The sequence below is a fragment of the Condylura cristata genome, unplaced genomic scaffold, assembly GCF_000260355.1.
Source record: "Condylura cristata isolate star-nosed mole 26May11 unplaced genomic scaffold, ConCri1.0 scaffold00025, whole genome shotgun sequence".
NCBI classification, from domain to species: Eukaryota; Metazoa; Chordata; class Mammalia; order Eulipotyphla; family Talpidae; genus Condylura; species Condylura cristata.
The window spans coordinates 10006435-10024242 of record NW_004567126.1 but is presented as its reverse complement, the minus strand read 5'-3'; positions in this window follow the sequence as shown (position 1 = coordinate 10024242).

The following is a 17808-nucleotide window of genomic DNA, read 5'->3' as shown; positions in this document are numbered from 1 at the left end:
CCGCTGCGCCACCAGGGAGGGCCCCGGTTGTGTTTTTAATGAAGATTTTTCTGACCACCTCAGGCCCACTTGTAGAATTCCTATTCTTGTTTTTCCCTTCCCACCTGGTATATTCCTAAGTGTTAATGCCCTTATCTACAAAGCTATTCCTGATTTGCCTGCCTACCTCTTCACATTATTTCTAGAATGACAGAAATTTCACTAATATTTGTTGATTTAATGAATTTGCACTTAGGAATAACAAAAGATGATGTGGAAGATCTGAATGAGCTGGTTTATATTTGGGCTGACAAATCAACAGGGAGTCATTTGCAACGATCTTCGATCTTCGTTTTTTCTCTCCCACACCTACATCTTCACTGAAGAATGAACCTATTGTTCTTATGCTATCTTCCCAGATTCATCTCATCTTTTCCATGGGACACTGGTAGTTTCATAGAGAAATGGTTATACATACCCTGATGCTAGTTTCGTCACCCCCAAAATCTGTGACCTGCAACAACACACCTGTGCTTCAGAGATTCCAATTGATGTCTTCATCTCAAGTTGTCACCTGGCTGGTGATACAAATACAAATTCCATTAGAGTATCATCATTCCCAAACTTCCCTACCCCCTACAGCATCAACCCCAGGCCACCAAAGAACATCTTTCTGTCATCAGCAGCCTGCACAGATTCTTTCCTTCCTGCCTTCTAGTGAGAATCCAGTCTTTCACAGCTACTTCTATGGATTTGTGATGTAGAATCAAGTGAATGAATAAAGAGTTGGTGACTAGAGAAGGGGAGATAACAGAAAAAAGAATGAAAGATCAGGCTTTATATCAGGAGCCATATGATCAGACACAGAAAGTGTCTGAGGAGAGTGTGGGAGTTTCTAGAATGCCTTCATGTCACTGTGGGGCAGGAGAATTGGAGTCATCAGTTGTGTCTGGTTGTTTTGTTTGCTTTTAGAAAATATTGCTCTACCTTATAATTGCATTCTCTTTTATATAGTTTAAGAGAGTTAAAATTGCAATTTTTTTTTAACCTATTGACCCTCTTCACTTATTGCTCCCCCCTCCCTCCTCTCTCTCTGTTAACCGCCCACTAAGCTGTTCTCTGAATTTATGAATTTGGTGGTGGTTGTTTTCAGATTTCACATAGGAGAGAAACCATACAGTTTTTGTCTCTCTTTTTATTTCACTGAACATAACATCTCAAGATCCATCCATGTTGTTACAAATGGCAAGATGTCAATTTTTGACTGAATGCTATTTCATTATAAATATAAATAAAAGATTTGATAATTTACAAAACAGTTCAATTTATCCATTTGTCAATCAACACTTAAAGTTTTCCCTTCTCTGACTATTATAAAGAGTGCTGCAATAAACATGTGGGAAGAGTCATAGATATCTTTTGAGTTAGTGGCTTCATTTTCTTTGGACAAAGAGGAATTGTGGGGCCATTTGTAGGTCTATTTTTAACTTTTAAGGAACTCCCAGACTATCTTTCATGCTGACTGCCTCAGTTAAAATTCCCACCAACAGTGTGCAGGGATTTCCTGTCCTCTACATCCTCATCAACACTTGTTGTTTCTTGTCTTTTTGAGAATGTTCATCCTCACATGTGTGAAGTGATATCTCATTTTAGTTTTGATTTGCATTTCTTTGATAACTAGTGATGCTGACCACATTTTGTGTCCCTGTTGGTCAACTTTATATTTTCTTAAAAAAAATGTTTACTCACATTTTCTGCCCATTTATTTTAAAAGATTTATTTATTTATGCATACAAGAACTGGGGAATAGGCGAGAGGTGTGAGGAGTGAGAGAATTCACCAGAGAGAGTGGGGAACAGAACAGGCGGACCTACTGAAATACACTGCTGAGGGGAGCAGCAGGCAGGTCAGGAGAGAACTGCCATGTTAGGTGGGTCAGCTCCCTGGCTGGGGATTGAACTAGCGCTATAGTGGCTGTGGAGATCTTCAGAGTGCTATGCTTTAACCCCTAGCACCATCAGGGAGGCCCCATTTTCTGCCTATTTTTAAATTGGATTTCTTTTGTGTTGAATAGTGTGAGTTCTTTATATGTTTTTAATATTAATCCCTTAAGAAATATATGACTAGAAATATTTTTCCCCTACTCAGTTGGTTGCCTCTCATTTGCTTACGGTTTCCTTTGCTATGCAAAAGTTTTTTTTTTAATTTGAAGTACTCTCATTTATTTTTACTTTTGGTATCATATTTAATAATTCATCATCAAGACCAATGGCAAGGAGCTTACCATTTAGGAGTTTTGTGATGTCAGGTCTTATGTTTAAGTCTTTGATCCATTTTGAGTTAATTTTTGGTTTTGGGGAAGAGAGTGCAATTTCATTCTCTTTTGCAGGTGTCTGTTTAGTTTTTTCAATATTTGTTGAAAAAACTGTCATTTCCCTGCTGGCTCCTTTGTCGTGAAGTAATTGCCCAAGTGCACATGAGTTTATCTCTGGTTTCTTACTGTGTTCCAATGATATATTTGTGTGTGTGTCTGCTTTCATGCCAGTAATATGCTGTGTTGGTTACTCTAGCTTTGTAACATAGTTGGAAGTCAAGGAACCATGATGCTTCCAGTTTTGTTTGTTTTTTAACTCAAGATTGCCCTGGCAAATCAAGGTCTTTGTAGTTCCATATAAGTTTTAGAATTTTTTTGTTCCATTTCTGTGAAAAATGCCTTTGGAATTTTGATGGAGGTTGTATCAAATCTATGGATTGCTTTGGGCAGTTTTCACATTTTTTTTAAAGATTTATTTATTTATGCATACAGAACTGGGGTACAGTCCAGAGATGCGGAGGGTGAGAGAATTCACAGGGATAGAGTGGGGAGCAGAACAGGCAGATCAATGAAGTACACTCCTGAGGGGAGCAGCGGGTGGGTCAGGAGAAGAAGTCTGCCGCGCCATGTGGATCTCCTCCGGGGCAGGCAGGGATCGAACTCGTGCAGAAGTGGCTTAAGCTTCTTTTGCAGTGCATTAACCCACTGCGCCAACAGGGAGGGCCCCAGTTTTCACATTTTAATATTAACTTTCTTTTTTCTTTTAAAGATTTATTTACTTATTTATTTATGTATGCTGAGGTACAGACCAGAGATGCAGTGGTGATGAGAGGATTCACCAGAGACAGAGTAGGGAGCAGAACAGGCAGATTGACGAAGTACACTGCTGAGGGAGTAGCAGGCAAGACAGGAGAGGTCTGCTGCACCATGTGGATCCCAATCACCATGTGGTTGGGAATCGAACTTGCACTGAAGTGGCTGTGGCCAGCTTGCAGTGCTATGTCCTAACCCGTTGCACCACCAGGAGGGTCTAATATTAACTTTCAATCCATGGGCACAGAGTTTCTTTTCACTTATTGGGGACTTCACTTTCTTTCATTGATATCTTTCCCTTTCTTAGTTAAATTTATTCCTAGATAGTTTATTCTTTTTGATGCAATTGTAACTGAGCTGGTTTGCAATTTCTTTGAAACTTATTGGTGACTTTTGTACTATGATCCTATAAATAAACTACTACTCCAAGATTGAGCCATGTGGAAGTCCAGATCTGAGTAGGTGTATTCTTAGATGATATAACATGAGCGAAACCTCTCCAGCATGACCTGGTACATAATAGGCACTGGTAAATTATTCTCATTCTCCCCACATCCTATGGACTTCCTTACAATGTCCTGGATCAGGCAGACAAAGTGATGAGGCAGACGAAGGAGTTATTGATGTAGGGCACGTCAAAATCCCCTTTGCTTCAATTAGTTGAGCATTTCTAGGGGAAATGTGCTTTGGGCTTAAATTATTTAGATAATTGATCTTCATCTCTACTATACTTGCCCTCTCATCAGAAAATACTGCAGGGCTAGTTGCAAAGTTGGCTTTGGGAGTTTATTTTCTTTCTTAGGTAGTTTATTAAAAATGGTAAATAAAGTCTGATATTCTCAAGGCAGTTGCCAATCATGAGTGAGAATCTGGGGTCTGATTGGCCAGGTTTCAGTTGACTTAGATGAACCTCTCAGTCACTGCTGTGTGATGATTCAAGTGGCTTGCTGTGGGTCGACCTTTCCAATTGATGTTGGCAGGTTCAGGGCTCTGCAGAGAGGAGAGAGATTCTGAATGGCAGGTTTAAAAAAAAAAGGAAGAAGAAGTAATCAAAAAACAGATAAATAAAACACAAGTAGAGAAAGTAGTTTGCAACATCAAAGGAAGGAAACACTCTGATAAATGGAAGTTTCTGATGATTTAGACCTCAGTGGTGGCTCACTGTCTCTCCCTCTTGACTTTCTTGTCTGTATTCTGGGGAACAGGAAGGGAAACATTCTCACTGATTTTTGTCAAGTGAAAGATGCTTAATATGGTAATCAGCCCCTTCTGAGGAGAATGTATGTAGATGCTCAGCCCCAGCAGCAATGATTATACAGTCCCTAATTGTCTGTGGTGTCGGCTCAGACCAAAAAAAGATGAAGGGGAGAGAGGGAACCACCAAAAGATGGAATTTTAATCATGCACCAAGGGGCATTCGGTCTTCTCACACCATTGGGAGAAAGCCTGGTGGTGGGGGTGCTGTAGAGATCCTGCTTTTATTCCTTGACCCTTCTGTGGCTGATTTTTTGATCATTACTTTTGTTTTGCATTTCCATAGCTTGACTTCCCCTGAAGGATTTGGGCATTTCTTAGGAACCTGTGCTGAATTCTCGTTTGCCTTGTTTCTTCACAGGCCCAGTGAAAGCAGTGTTCAAGGGTGTGAGGGACAGCTTTGCACAGGAGGGAACTGGCCCTTGCAGCCTGGCTCAGGGGGCTGGACAAGGGTGGCCACTGCTCTCCTATTCATTAGTGGCTTAGTGTTTTCTGGAGGTCAATAAAGATAAGCCTTCCACCTCAGAGGCTTTTTGGGGTGAGTCTCTTTAGAAGCAAAACTTTATAAGGATACCCACCATTGCCTTTGTTCTTCAGCTGTCGTCCACCCAGAGAGCCTTTTTCTTGGAGGTGACCACCTGAGTTTGGGGCCAAAAGCCCTGCAGCTGTGTCACCTTGGGAAAGGGACACAGTTACTACCACTTGGTGGATTTTTATTCAGAATACATACCTGTCTGGAGAGATAGACAGATGCAGAGAGAAAGTGCCTAGCTTGCTACCTGGCATGGAGCAGACATTGAGGACGAGGGGAGTGTTCAGTCATCCTGAAAGCTGTCTGGGCACTGACTGAGCTGAGGTCACAGGAGACATGGATGTACCCAGGGAGCTGTTTGGGAATCTATAGTTATTTTTAATCTCTTGCCTATAGCAGCTATAGTCTGCACTGTAATCTTTGGGAAGGCAGCCGCCATCCTGGCGATGGTACAGCACAGGGCAGGCAAGCATTCTTGACATGTTAATGATATTCTCCTTCCACAGAGCTGCTTCACTGTGCCTCTGGGCTGGATCCCATCACTGGTGATTAAGGAAACAAACACATGGGCTTGTAATAAACATTGTTTGTGAGTGTGGCTGCAGCAGAGTGTAAAAAAAGCCCTGTGGGTGAGAAACAAAAGGTTGAAGGGAAATTCTAAACTATGAGTCTGCAAGAGAACTTTGAAGCCTGCAGAAGTGGGACCCTGTTATAGTAAGGACAAGCTATTGCAAAAATTTTCAAAAACATTTCCAGACTTCATTAAGAAATGGTTATTGCATAAATTGCCAGCATCTCTAGCGGTGTTTGGGGTGGGAAAGAGGGAGTCTTTGTTTCCATAAATCAATGTTCCTGACTATATTTGGGTAGGGATCACATGGAAATCTTGTTGAATGCAAACTCAGATCCAGAGCCCATCGGGTTCCCAGAGTGTATTTCCATAGCTCTCTAGGACTGCCGCTCCTTGGGCCACACTTTGAGTGGCAAGGCACTAAGCTACAATATTTCAGTAGTATCTCTGCTTCCTCCACTGAGGGATATTGCACCTCTGTCAGAGCTGGGGGAAACCTGATTCATTAAACTCTCTTGGCTCACCTTTTACGTTCCCACTGATTCAACTGTAGCTGGAAATCCCTCATGATTCATCAGGCGAATTCTCCCCAACCTCCTGAAAACATATATCCTAGAAAGACAAAGCAAAATGACTCCTTAGGGGCTTCCATCCGGACCTTGGTGGGTGAGAGATTGTACATGTCTGGATTTAGCAGCAAGAATTCTACCTCTGCTGGCTGCTGTTCTTAACCATGTTTGGACAACGATGATTAAAGGCCCACACATTTCCAGCTAAGTGTTGGCAATTGGTTGGCAGGCTTGAAAACACCAGCTTTTCCAGAGGTCGATAAGCATTGGGGAAATATTTTTCATGCTGAGCAGGACTACGCAAATTGCCCAGCATCTGGAACAAATTGCTGTATGGGTACCTGGGCTGCAGAGGAGCAGGTGAGAAAGGCTGCCATCAGAAAAAGAAACACGGGCACCTGGCTCTGCAGGCAGGAGAAGGGAAGGGTACTGGCAGGACATGGGCATGTGGAGCCTCAATTTTCAGTGATGGGCAGCAGCAATTCCCTGATAAATCTGAGAGGAGAGAGGATGTCCCTCAATAGCAACATAGGGAACAATGCTTGTAGAGAATGGAAAGAGACCCACTATGGACTTGAGTGTGTGGACCACACTGACGTCCAGTCCCAGACGTAATGCCCAACTGCCATCTGCCAAGAGCCCTCTATTGCCAGGTGGAGGATAAGTGAATTTGATCAGGCTTTTAAGTCATTGACCTCTGTGGCCGTCACCTGTGGCCTTGATCTTGTTAATGTGGAGAGTGCATGGGTGTGGGGTGCCTGATGGACACCTGAGCATAGGTGTGCATGCATGTGCAAGTGTGCACACCTGAGCCTAGAGCTCGGGGATATAAGGGCAGCGTCACTCAGTGACAGGTGCAACAGTGGAACAGCTGCGAGAGGAAAAGACAGTGAGAGAACATCAGAGGAACTGAGAGAAAAGAGCATGTAGAAATTCTCAGGGGCTCAACTTGCTGCTTCCCTCCTGGCTTGTTTCCTAGGCTTACCAGTAAAACCCATGAAAATGGGCCTCCCTGGTGGTGCAGCCAGCAGGTTAGGGAGCAGCACTGCAAGTGATCCGGAGCCCCGGAGGTGACCCACATGGTGCGGCAGACCTCTTTTGACCTGCCTGCTGCTCCCCTCAGCAGTGCACTTTGTCCATCCGCCTGTTCTGCTCCCCACTCTGTCTCTGGTGAATCCTTTCACCACTTCTGTCCCTCTGGCATGTACCCAGTTCTGTATGCATAAATAAATAAATTAAAATAAACAAACAAACAAACCTGTGAACATGATCAAGGGCACTAAGACTGTCTTTTAAATCACTAGAACCAACAGTGAACCTACCTGGCCTGGGATAGGTACAAACCAGCAGGGTTGTACTTTAGTCCCTGAATGCATTGCATTAGTCTATATTAGTCTATCCATCCTAATAACTGGACTTCATATGTTGTTGTTGTTTTTTTTTTTTTAAGATTTATTATGCATACAGAACTGGGGTACAGGCAAGAGGTCCAGTAGCAGTAAGAAGATTCACCAGAGACAGAGTGGGGAGCAGAACAGGCAGATCATTGAAGTACACCGCTGAGGGAAGCAGCGCGCAGGTCAGGAGAGGTCTGCTGTGCCATGTGGTCACCTCCAGGGCCGGGGACAGAACCAGGGATTGAACTCTGCACTGAAGCAGTTTCTGCTAGCTTGCAGTGCTGTGCTCTAGAACACATTGCTACACCAGGGAGGGCTCTTTGTAAGTTATTTCTTATTTCTACTGCACTGATCAGATGCCCACCGAGGTCCTGCCTTTGATAGTTCCCTCCTCACTTCTGACCCTCTCCCTTCCATGACCTCCCAAGTGCATACAGAACTCCTCCCTGCCCTTAGTCCCGTCACGCGGTTGTCCCTACCCTCCTCTCCCCCAACCTCCACCCTGAGTCTGCCTGTCCGGTCATTACTAGAATGACCAAGGTGGTTACTAGCCCAGCCAGGCTGTTAGAGCAGGCCCATGTGGGTCCTCCACTGGGTGGGTGGCTCAGGCAGCCCTGGCTGAGCATCCTTGCTCTGCAAGGGGACACTCACAGCCTAGGATGAGGGCTGTGCACTAATAAACAAGCCCCTGGCTCTGAGTTTTTTTTTTTTTTATTAATATATGTATATATGTGTGTGTATGTGTGTGTATTTTAAAGATTTATTTATTTATGCGTACAGAACTGGGATACAGGCCAGAGGTGCAGGAGTGGTGAGAGGCTTCACCAGAGACAGAGTGGGGAGCAGAACAGGCAGATCTATGAAGTTCACTGCTGAGGGAACAGAAGGCAGGTCAGGAGAGGTCTGCCGTGCCATGTGGGTCACCTCTGGGAGGGGGGGGTGGAACTCGCACTGAAGCAGCTGTGGCCAGCTTGCAGTACTGCGTCCTAACCCGTTGGGCCACCATAGAGGGCCCTATTTTTATGTATTTTACATCATTGCTCATTTTTAAACAATTTTCCCCTCTCAGGTGTAGTCCCCATAGAATCCCACCCCCTTCACCCCTGCACCAGACCACAGACCCCTTTGCCCCTCCCTTCCTCCTGTGATCCCTCTTCCCCCTCCTACCCCCGCAGCCTGTCTCTGTTTATAAAGGTTTCTTTTGTATTGTTATTGTTTCCCCATCTCCCATGTCTTATCTGTTTCCCTTATGCTCCTATAAATGAAACCATCCGATAGTTTTCCTTTTCCTTCCGGTTCTGAGTTCTTGAGCCAAAAAGCTGCTCCTTCCCTGAGTCAGCAAAAGGAAATGAAACATTTACCCCTGTGACTGTAGAGATTCCTACTCTGAGAACTTCACACCACTCACCTGCCCGTGGACTGCTTTTTGATCAGTTACTTCTGAAATTTCAAACCTGAAGAATCAAGTTAGAATTTTCTTCCAATATTTTATCTTTTCCCATTACTTTAACTGTTTCTTTCTTTTGATTTCTTTTCCTATGCCTAGATGTTTCCCCAGGATGAGCAATATATATGTATATATACAGTATCCCAAAGGTATATTCACTTCCTAATCCCTGGAGCCTGTGAACACTGCCTAATATGGAAAAGAGTGAATATTGTGTATATTGCAAAAGATGGGATTCAGTTAAATATTTTGAAAGGAATTTATTCTGTATTATCAAGGTTGGCCCTAAATCCAATCATAAGTGACTTTATAAGAGAGACAGGGTATGCTTTGAGACAGATATGCAAAGGAGGAGGCAGAAAAAGAGATATCATTTGTATTAGTCTTGGTTCTCTTGAGACACAGAGTTAATAGGATATCTGTTTATCCATCCATACATCCACCTACCCACTTACCTACTTTCTGTCTAGATTTATTATGAGGAGCCAGATCACATGAGTATAAAAGCTGAGAAGTCCCACGGTACCTGCTGTACCTGCTGTTTGTAAACTGCAGATGCAGGACAGGCGATGGTGGATCTCGGATCTGAGTCAGAAGGCCTGAGAATAGGAGAGCAGATGGAGTAATCTCGATTTGGGAGCAGGGACAGATTGACCTCCTAGTTCAAGTAATAGGCAGAAAGAATACTTTCTCTCTTGACCCTTTTTCTATTCTAGACCTCAACAGATTGAATGGTGCATACCCATCTTGGGGAGGGCATGTTGCCTTACTCAGTTTACACACTTATGGCTAATCCCACATGGAAACACCCTTACAGATACACCCAGAAATAATGTGTAGGCACATGCGCATCTTGTGATCCAATCCAGGACCTCCTTGGAGGTGCAAGGGGTTAAGTCTCAGCAGTATGAAGCTGTTGCCAACCACTGAGGTCTGAGCTTGATCCCCAGCCAGGGAGGTGACCCACATGGCCCAGCAGACCTCTCTTGACCCACCTGCTGCTCCCCTCAGCAGAGTATTTTAGTACATCTGCCTGTTCTGCTCCCTACTCTATCTCTGATAAGTCCTCTCACCCTCCTCACCTCTGGGCAATACCCCAGCTCTGGTATGCATAAATAAATAAATCAAACCAAACAAACAAACAAACACAAAACATTAACCATGACTGCACGGAAATGATCTAGCCACAGCCAAGGTCTGCCAACAGCTTCCAGAAGCTCAAGAGGGGAGGAAAAGATTCCTTTGGAGACTTCGGCGGGACTATAACCTTGCTGGTGCCTTGACTAGCGACTTTCAGTTTTCAGGTGTGTGAGAGAATCAGTTTCTATTGTTTTGAGTCACACAGTTTATGGCAGTTGTGGCCGCTCTCGGAGACTAACGCATTATACAGTCACCCTCCCTAAACACTCTCTCCAGAGTAGCTGCTTAATTTCTTCTCACCCATATTATCCCAACATAGTAGTTTATAGTCCCTTTGTAATTTACTCTGTGTGCATCTCCTTATACCTGCAATAGGGTTTCCTTGCTTTCGAGCTCCCCCTGCCCCAGCCTCTGCTTTGCCTTGGTCTGCTGCATTCCCACTTCCTTCCTCGCTGAAATTACCCCGCCTTTTCTTCATCCTTTTGGTGCAGTTGTTCTTTCTCTTGGGGCATCCCTTTGTCTGCCAATTTTGGGGACACCGTTCTCTTTCCAACTCCCTCCTTGACCCACCTTTCACTTGGTCCACACGCCCTACTTCTAAGATGTTTTAACTAGAAGGCCATGCCTTTGGGAAGACTTGCCGTCACTCCCCTTCTGCAGCCTAACCTGTCTTCACCATCTCAGCGTTTGTTAGAATCAAAAGTAGCCATCACACATGGCCACTAAACCGAGAAGTGTATTAAATTGATCAGAAGAGCCCATTGACACAGCAGGCCCTGCACACACACACTTTAATCAGAGCCCCGTTGTCAGCTAGCCTGGCTTTCCAAACATTCTTTGTCCTTTTCTGTGATGGCACAGCCAGAGAGGGGGCCAGAAATAGCTCCTCTACAGCTGGGGGTCACGCAGGTCCCCACGTCCTTACTAGGTTGTTCTGTCAGAAGGTTTTGTTTGTTTGTTTCTAAACTCATTCAATAGGTCCGGAAAAAAAAAAATAATAAGAGGTAGGAGGCTGTCATTCAGCAGACGCCCAACTCTGCCACTGACCACGTGACCCATGGATTCCTTTAGTTCTATCAAATAAGAACAAACCAGCAAAAGGATTTGGAGAGGAACAGGAAAGGGGGCAGCTGCAGTCTGCTCAGTTGGGAGGTGGCCCACCATCCTGGGGAGTGTGGTTATTTATAATTGGCTAGGCCAGTGCCTTTATATTTTTAAAGTCACCTTCTATCAGCTCTTCAAGCAGGGATCAGAATCAATTCCCTAAATGTGTTACTGGGGCAGGGAGAGAGGGGCACCCCTGAGCCCCCAAACCTGCCTGTTCTAAATAGGTTCTGCCATCTGCCACGTCAGTACAAGACATAAGAGCTTTAATGGAAAGGAACTTAAGTACAATGAGTATACAATACAGGAAAGACAAAGAATATAATTTCTAAATCAAACATCCGAAGTTGCCCATCCCCTCGTGGGTAAAAGTCCACTTAAAAGGGATTGGCCCAAAGCAAGGCCTGAAAGCCTGACACAAGACGAAAGCACCTTCTGGTGGAGGCCCCTAGAAAAGGGTCAGAAATGGCCAGAAAAGTCTGGGAGAAAAAGAGCACAATCAAAATTAAGATAAAAGCTGCCATAGGCAACCTCCCCATGGGTCTCTCACCCACATCTGTTTCAACCAGCACAGAACCGGAAGCAAGCCAAGTTTCTTCACAAGTCTCTCTGCTCCAGGTGGCTCCCTCAGGTCTCCTTCTGGCTCTCCATCCTGCTTCCTTCTTCCTCAGATTCCTTCTCTTCTCTGCTCAGCCCCACCCTCTTTCTGGGTAGGGCAGGGAACTGAAACTTCCCCTTTTCCTGGGGAATGCCCTGTTACAAATGCAGAGGTATTTTCAGCATCACACAGGCTTCTCTGACCATGAGAAGCCCAGTGTGGGTAATTCTCCAGTCTTTCCTCTACCTAGACATCTCCTCTAAGCTTGTCTTGCCACCTTCTTCCTGGACTTCATTATGCCTCTATGTCCCAGACATCTCACTCTTAGTTTCTAAAATAAATTTGTTACCTTTCTCCTCTGCTTAATTTTCGTCCATAAATAAAAGAGCCTATTTATTGACAACTCCTTCCCTGGTGACTCAGGCTTCACACTGGAGAATCACGTTTGGCTTCTCTCTACCTTCTCACCCTCATCCTCACAAGGAACACTTGGTCTCAGCTGTCCTCCTAAAATCTTTCTCGACTCTTCTTTCATCCCGCAAGTCCTGACTGTATGTTCTTGACTACTTCAACATGCTCATGACCACTCTGAATTTCACTTCCTCTTCTGTAAAATGGAGGTTTAAATAGTACCTTCCTTATGGAGTTATGAGAAAATTAAATTTGTAATACTTTTTATTATGGTATAATGAACAAATAACATTGTAGTATTTTAGGTGTACAGCATAACGAGTTGATGTTTGCATATATATTGTGGGACAATCACTACAAGTCTAGTTAATATCCATCAGCATATATAGTTGCAAATATTTTTTCTTGTGATGAGGACTTTTAAGATTTCCTCTCTTAGCAACTATGCAAATTAGTTAATACTGTATATTACATCCCCATTACTTATTTATGCTTATTTATCCTTTGACTTTTTTTTTAAGAGTGTTCTTTTTTTTTTAAAGACTTATTTACTTATGCATATAGAACTGGGGTACAGGCCAGAGGTCCAGGGGCAGTGAGAGGATTCACCAGAGACAGAGTGGGGAACAGAACAGGCAGATCGACAAAGTACATTGCTGAGGGTATCAGCGGGCCGGCCTGGAGAGGTCTGCCGTGCCATGTGGATCACCTCCGGGGCCGGGGATTGAACTCACACTGAGGCTGCCGCTAGCTTGCTGTGCTGCTTCCCAACCCGTTGTGCCATCAGAGAGGGCCCTCCTTTGACTCTTTTATCCATTTTGCCTACACCCACTCTCCCTGCCTTTGGCAACCACTAATCTGTTTTCTGTGTCTGTGATCTTGAGTTTTTATTATTACTATTTTTACTTAGATATCACTTATAAATGAGATTGTATTGCGTTTGTCATTCTCTGACTTACTTCAATTAGGCCAATAACCTCAGAGTCTATCTATGTTGGTGTACATGGCAGGATTTTATAATAATCCATTAAATACACATTCAGGTGTCACTTAGCAATGACCTAGTCAATGACAGTCTGCATATATGACAGTGATCACCTGGCTGTACCACAGAGCCAAGGTTAGTGTAGATTATACCACCTGGGTTTGTGTTACTGCACTCTGTCGCTTCACACGATGATGAAGCTGACTGGTGATGTCTTCCCCAGCATAGACCCCTGTGGCTGAGTGACACATGACTGCATGTCACATTTTCTTTATCCATTGATCCACTGATGGACACTTAGATTGTTTTTATATCTTGGTTATTGTAAATAATGCTCCAATGAACATGGGAACACGTATCTTTTCAAGTAAGTGCTTTCATTTTCTTTAGATAAGGACCCAGAAGTGGATTTACTGAATCATATGGTGGCTCTAAATGTGTGATACTTCGAATGTAGATGGTGTCTGGCCATAACAAGTACTTAATGAATATTTGTTATGTCATTATTAGTATGGTCGTCATCATCTTCTCTATATGAAGCTACTATGTTATTGACTATTGGGCTTTCTCCTTTATTTTGTCCTGTTCAGCCCTCTTCTCTCCAGAGCTACTAGAGTGATTGATGATTTAACACACAAATCTAAGCATATCATTCCTCTTTGAAAATTCTTTAATGATTCCTCATTATCTGAAGGATAGGGTAATAGTTTCTTAAGAAGGTAAATGAGTCCCTCATGATATAGCTACTGCCTAACTTTCTGGCCTTATTCCTGGCTCTTTCTGAGTCACACTTTATGTTCTGCCTATATTAAACTATGCAGATAATCACTTAATCTTAGAGATGGAATAGGGTTCTCATGCTCATGTGATTTTTTTTCCTGATATGCCTTGCCCCCCTCTTCTGCCCATATCTTTCCTCGTGTCATCTGAAGACTCAGTTCATGTGTACCCCCCCACACCTTTATAGACTTGCTAGGTGCCCCTAACTCAAGCTGTCACATTTATCTACAGCATAGAAGCCAACCAATGACATACATAATTACACTGCTATCTCTTTGCATTTTTTTTTCCTTTTATGTATCCATGCTGTGTGGCATATCACAGGAAATTTTGGGAAGTACTTGCTGTGCCTAATTGTCTCCTGTCTAGATTTAGTTCCTGCCTAAAGGGTCTATGACAACCAATGTTTGGCAGTTTGATAACTGAGGAAGTGGGAGAGCAAGCAAGGCTGCACCATTCCAGGGGCTTCCACTCTGGGAGAGGACAGAGCATGTGCCCATGATGTATTCTGGAGCTGCACACAGGCCGGCGCAAGAGGCCACGCAATCTGAACACGATTACAAGGAAACACTTGCTCTGAACACAATTAACACGCAACATCTGAGGTCAGCTAAGACAACAGGAGCCAGATGTTGAAATGTGGAGACTGAACCACTGGGCCTAGGCAGTGTAAAAGTGAAATGGTTGTGCCGGTGGCCCCCAGAGGCACAGCTGGACAAACCTAGTTCCAGAAGTGGCCCCCACTGAGAAAGTTGGTGGGTTGCCTGTGCATTCAAGGGTTGGCAGTGCCTTACTTGAGGACTAGTTTTCCAGTCCAAGAAGGTACATGGACTTGAGAAAAGCCAGGTAACAATGCCCTAAGTTGCAAGGTGGACTCAGTTCTGCCAGAAAAGTAATCAGAACCAAGGAGAGGTGACTCTGATGGGATCTCAGTCTTCTGAATAAAACAAGGCCATCCTGGGGCACTGTCTCCCAGGAGACAAGGACAGCTGGGGAATAAGGCCATTGGGTAGCAACGCCCGGTGGCCAGGCTCCTGGATTGGGGGCAACAGCTGACGCTAAACCTCACTGGATGTTGCTGGCGCTGCTGATGTGCGCATGTGCCATGCTTTTTTGTCTCAGAAGTAGCAAGTCTTGGTTAATGGGATGCCTCACCATTTTAAAAGTAGCGTTCCAGGGGTCTCCCTGGTGACACAGCAGGTTAAAGCACAGCACTATGAAGTCACTGCAGCATGAGTTTGATCTCCAGCCAGGGAGCTGACCCACTTGGTACAGCAGACCTCTTCTGGCTTGCCTGCTGCTCCCCTCAGCAGTGTATTTCAGTAGATCTGCCAGTTCTGCGCCCCACTCTGTATCTGGTGAACCCTCTCCCCCTCCTCATGTCTGGCCTACACCCCAGCTCTTATATACATAAATAAACAAATCTTTAAAATAATAAAATATGGCTCTCCCTATTGGCGCAGTGGGTTAAAGCACCACATTATGAAGTTTCCAAAGCCACTGAAGCTTGAGTTGGACCCCTGCCTGGGAGCTGACCCACATGGTGTGGCAAACCTCTTCTGTCCCACCCACTGCTCCCCTCAGCAGTGTACTTTGTCAGTCTGCCTGTTCTGCTCCCCACTCTGTCTCTGGTAAATCCTCTCACCCACCACAGCTCTGATCTGTACCCTAGTTCTGTAAGCACAAATAAATAAATCTTTAAAAAATGATAAATAAATAAAAGAACCTTTCCATGGAAAATAAGATACACCTCTCAAATGGGTCATGAGAGGTGTCCTCACTCCTTTTTATCCAAAGAGGGGAAAATATTCATCTTCGAGAGGAGTAGTTTTGACTAGTGGGCGAGGAGTGGCGCAGAACGTGGGCAAGACTAACCCACAGGTGGGCATTTCCTCAGGCGGTGGCAGGGCAGGGAGCCCCCAAGAAACTCGGCGAGCCCACAGCTCAGAGGTGCTCAGGTTCCTGGGAGTCGTTTAAAGGAAGGCAAAGAACTCCCTCCTGCAGCTGGGGTCTTTGTCCATCTCCCTTTGCTCGGTTCTGAAGTGTGTTTTGTCAGGCTGTGAGATCTCAGAACTGCTCTCCCTCCTCCCTTCCAGCAAAGTTGGGCGGGTGCTCCCTTGGCTTTGATGTTTTCCAGAATTTCCTGGGGAGATTCCATATGCCTCAGTCACTTGTCCAAGGGCTCTGTGCCCTCCTCTGTCAAGGAAATGCTTCCCTGTGTCCCCAGGGTGGCAGAATACGTTTGGTTCTCCACCCTGAGGAGCTACAGAGAAGCTGCCTGTCCCTCTTTTGGAGTATTTTTACTGCTGGTTTTCATCTTTTCTTGGGGTCGCTACCCCAGATGACGGATATTCCACGACAGCCCTCTTCACCTCCGTACACTGGCAGGGAAGCAATTTATCACTGCATTTTTACAAATTCTCATTAAGGCAAATTAAGGCAGCAAAGCTGGCAACAGAGGGCTTTTGGGGGAAAAAAAAAGCGTTCATGAAATATTTATTAAAACAGCCATTGTAATAAATATTTGAAAACCAGTTATTAACGTTAAATCATATCAGTGTCAAGCACACGTTCTACACCGTCTGTTCTGCTAATTGAGAGTCAGGGTCAGACGCGCCTTCTCCCTGCAGGTCAGCTGGAGCAATGTGTCTCTGCACTGTGACAGATTCCTCCAAGTCTCTGTGAAGATGTCTCAGAAGCGAGGTAATCCTGGTACTAGAACTCCTGGAATACTTTGGCCTCTGACAGCTTCTTGTCCAGTATAGGGAAAGACAAGAGGTTGGAGCAGCAGTGAATGTGGCAAAATCAGCGTCAGAGCAGAGTTAAGAGATTTCCTTGAGACAGAGACCAGCCTTTCAGATTTCTTCTAAAAGTCAAGGGTTTTTAAAGCTAGTCTCATAGAATTCATTAATTCTAGGAAATACTAGAGCTCACATGGGATAAAACCTGAACCTAGCCCATTGCACTCTGCCACACCATGCTTCTTTTTGTCACGCATGCTTTTTGATTTTGTTTTGTTCTTCTTTTTTAAAAAGATTCATTTATTTATTCCTGCAGAACTGAGGTACAGGCCAGAGGTGAAGGGTCAGTGAAAGGATTCACCAGAGACAGAGTGGGGAGCAGAACAGGCAAATTGATGAAGTACACTGCTGAGGGGAGAGCAGACGGGACAGGAGAGGTCTGCCGCGCCATGTGGATCAACTCCCTGGCTGGGGATCGAACTCAAACTGAAGTGGCTACAACTAGCTTGCAGTGTTGTGTCCTAACACATTGCGCCGCCAGGGAGGGCTCTGTTTTGTTCTTTCTTCTCGATAATCATAAAATGCGCCTGTGCATCGTATATCAGCCCCACTGGACACTCTGGATATTCACACAGGACACAGCCTGTCCGTATAGACTGCTCTCCCTTTCTCCAATTATTATCCTTGCCACGTTATTTTTTTCACTTCCATTTTTAACTGCTGGTTGTTAGTTTTTCCTTTAGTCTTAAAGAAATTGTGAAAAAGTCCAAAACAATCCATAAATCTGTCACCCAGAACAAATGTTACCATTGACCTCACCCTTAAAGCTTTGCTGGTGTCACTGTTGACTGCCTAACCTGTCTGCCCGGCTCCCTTCTGCCTGTTAGCATGTCTGTGGTAGTGACCTTGACCTTTACTCAATGCTTCCTGCATTTGAGCACCTCCCCACAGTGAGGCTGCTGCATATGCTGTTCCCTTGCCTCTGAATGCTTTTCCCTTTGACTTAGCAATTAGCTACCTTCTCTTCCTCCTTCATTGCTCAACTGAAACCCCTCCTCCAAGGATTATTTGAGTATGGTGGGCGTTCATAGCTCCACTGTAGCTTGTCTCAGAGGCCTCATCATAGCTGCTGTTTTATGGTCTTTGTGTGGAACTATTCCACCAGTACCTGTA